Here is a 3,420-nt window from a genome sequence, read left to right as displayed (position 1 = left end):
CGGACGATCCAAGCACGGCTTCCTGTCCTTTCCTTGTGGCTTATCAACCACTTCTCCAAAGATGGGCAATGACATCAAACCGAGATTGTTGCGATACAAACGCCACAGATCCAGAAAGGTGACGGGGCGTCCTTGCTCCAATAAGCTAAAGGCTTGATTCCTCCACGCCAACCTCAAGTGATATGGTAACTTCAAAACCAGTTCTTGAATTTGAGAGGGCCCATTTGAGCTGGACGAGTGCATTTCCATCTTTCATAAAGTTACGACACGAAAGGAGGAAACATTAAACTCCTCCAGAGCATCTCTATCGTCGTTCTTGATGGGTGGCAATTGCTCAATTTCCGAAGGAAGGCATTTGCAATCACGAATTCGTTGCCATACTTCTGATTCAGTACTCACGAGCTTCCTGTATCCAAGCTCTGAGTTCAAGTTAAAACAACTCTGGACCAACCGCTGCGGGAGTGCTTGCGTGTATTTTTCCAAGTAATGAAGTTTATCCGCTTCTGATCTGGTCTTGTTGGCAATTAGTTGATCGAAAGATTGTATGAAAGCCCTGTACACGGTGGATCCGACCCATCGAACATCTTTGGTTCCGACTTTGCAAGTGAGATCTCTCTGCTATCTCCGCCAAAAGTCGATTTGACGGATCATTGCTAACCTCCTCTGGTTTAGGAGAGGTCACGACGAATGGAGCATGGTCCGATATTCCACTGCGACTAGGTGCGATGTCTTCCTTTACTTTCTGGTCTCAACTCGGAAGGCTTGATGCCCTCTATTTCGGTCAAGCACTTCTCGAAATCAACGACCTTTTTGGCGTCCATGCCAAGCGGAATTTCTTCTTCTTTGACCCTGAAGACTGCATCTTCCTCCAAGGCGTTTCGTTTAGCTTGAATTTCGGCATTCTCCTTTCTTTGTTGAAGAAGGCGGTCTTGATTCTCCGCGCATATTGAGCTTGACGCTTCTGTTTACGCACGATCTCAAGCTTCTCGTTCATTTCTTTGCGAGCTTCTAACTCGGCTTTTTCCTCGCTAATTTGATGGGGCAGCGGATGACGTCCTTGAGGATTTTGAGAGCCTAGAGCTGTGTGGCTACTACAAACAGATACACTATCACTAGGTCGTATCGAATTTTCCCGTTGGCTCTCGATCCACTTTTAATTTTCTTTGTCGATTTGTCGATGGCACGAACTTTTCCTCATACCAATCATCCAGGCTACGTTTCTGATCGGGTCGGGTATCGTTCCTATTGATTTCTTGGTGATATGCCGCCGTGAGGCAGGTCACTCTCTCTTGGAGTTCCCTGAATCTCCTCCACGGCTCCAGATTCTTCTCATTTTGAAGCAATTTTCTCGATTTCGTTGATCTTCTTTGTCACATTTGCCAATAGGCCTGATGGCTTGCTCACTCGGGCAGGCTCCAATACAGTCTCGGGCTCTTCCTGGCTCCGAACCGCAGCTGCCGTCGAGTCCATGTTGACCTTGTTACATTGACTTCCGAAAATCTTGAGTAATCAGCCTCGTTTGAAACTATAAAACGCCTAACTTGAAAACGCGTCCACGCATCGCGATCGATGATTAAATAAAAAACTCGGTGGATGGTGTAAACGGTTTCCTATTGGATCAAAGTATAAAAACTTATAAAACTAAAACATATGTAAAAGATGGCATAGGTTAAAACTTACAAACGTATAGGTGATATCGGTTCAAATGGAAGGCGTTTAGAAAACTGTCGATTTGAATTCGAGCTCGGCAACAGAAAAAAATGAAGTGCTAATTGGTTGGGGTGCGAGTAAGAAGGGAGATGGAAGAATTGGCACTATAGGAGAAATCAAAGGAAAGCAATTTCCACACCAGGTAAACCCTTGATTGCCACATTTGATCTATGGCACCATTCGTCAGAACTCGCGTTGAGTCCCATGGGGGCTCTGTTGTAGTGGAATCTTCCACTCGGCAAAAGGAACGTCGTGAGGAGTGAACTGTCCTCGTCCAAAGGAATCTGATGATATCCTTGAACAGCATCCAATTTAGCAAAAAACTTGGATGTATTATCAATGCTGTTGATAATGTCTCGACTGGAAGGGAATGGGTCGATTGGCCGTTTGACGAACTTGTTGAGCTGCGAGAAGTCCGTGACTAAACGTACTCCGGCCTTTCCATCTCCCTTGGGCACAAAAAATGCGGGACTAATCCAATCGGTTGGAGCCCCGGAAGAAGGCGATATGACACCAGAATCTATAAGGTCTTGGATAAGAAGATCCGCCTCTTCCTTCATGTTCAGGGGCACTGGTCGTGCAGTAAGAACCCTTCGTGGCATAATTTCCACATTCCGCAGATGTATCTTCATTGGGGGACCTGCTATATGCCTTTTGGTTAGGTGATCCCTCAAAACATCTTGAAATTCCTAAAATATCGGATTTAAATCCAAATCTTGATGGCGTTGATCCATCTGTGCAGCAAGCGCGTTTGATCCAACTTGCGCTCTTTGGGAAATCTCCCGGAATGACCTGTAATTTTTGAAGGTCTTGCCATCCCACCAAAACATCTTCGTATACATCCGAGCATGCGATTGCTTTCACACAAATCTCCTCGGAGTTTTCAATGAAGAGTTTTGAATTCAACGAATCCCTCGCAAGCCAAGGTGTTGCCATTGGCTCCGGTTAACATAACTTCTTCTTGAATATTGGGTATTTTATGTTTTCTGACCAAAAAGGTAGAAATAACTGTCCGCGTTGCTCCTGTATCTGGCAGGGCATCAAAGGTGAAACTCTTGCCTTTGAGAGGGACTATGTGGACATGTAGTCTGGTGTTGGAGTGAGGACATTTGAGCTTGCAATTTGCAAAGTTGCGGTGCTTTCACTTGTCCTTTGTGCTCGTAAGTAATGGCCCGTTGTGTTCGGATACCATTGTCGCGATTGGACATACAGACTGGCTTGATGTGCCCCTGTTTTCCACACTTGTGCTTTGGCATTTTTCATTGGGCAATCATCAGCTGTATGCCTTGAACTTCCACATCTGTAGCATTTTCCATGTAGATCGTGCTTCAAATTAGTCTTCCCGAACTTCTCCCCTTCGTCTTTCTTTGAACAGATTGAGACGATAAATTTGCTGCATGGCTTTCCGTCCCCCCATTGCTTTCAGGGTGGACTGAGTCACCTCATACGCTTGTGCCGTACGATTCAGCTTTTCCAGACTTGGACTCTCGGATTTCAAAAACAATTCCTTGAGTTTGGTATCCGACGAAGCACAGATGTATCGGAACACATAGAGGTCGTCCACGGATAACTTGTGAAGATCAGCCTCTTCTCCCTTTGAACGGAGCTTTGCACTGAAGTCTGTGAATTGCTGGCCTGGTGATTGCTGAAGACGAAAGAACTCGAGCCTTCTTGCAAAAAGTGGATATTTGAGGAGGAACTCTTTTTCCA

Source organism: Tigriopus californicus, chromosome 12 (genome assembly GCF_007210705.1).
Source record: "Tigriopus californicus strain San Diego chromosome 12, Tcal_SD_v2.1, whole genome shotgun sequence".
In the NCBI taxonomy this organism is placed as follows: domain Eukaryota; kingdom Metazoa; phylum Arthropoda; class Copepoda; order Harpacticoida; family Harpacticidae; genus Tigriopus; species Tigriopus californicus.
The sequence above is the reverse complement of the archived record's forward strand: the minus strand, read 5'-3'. Positions refer to the sequence as shown.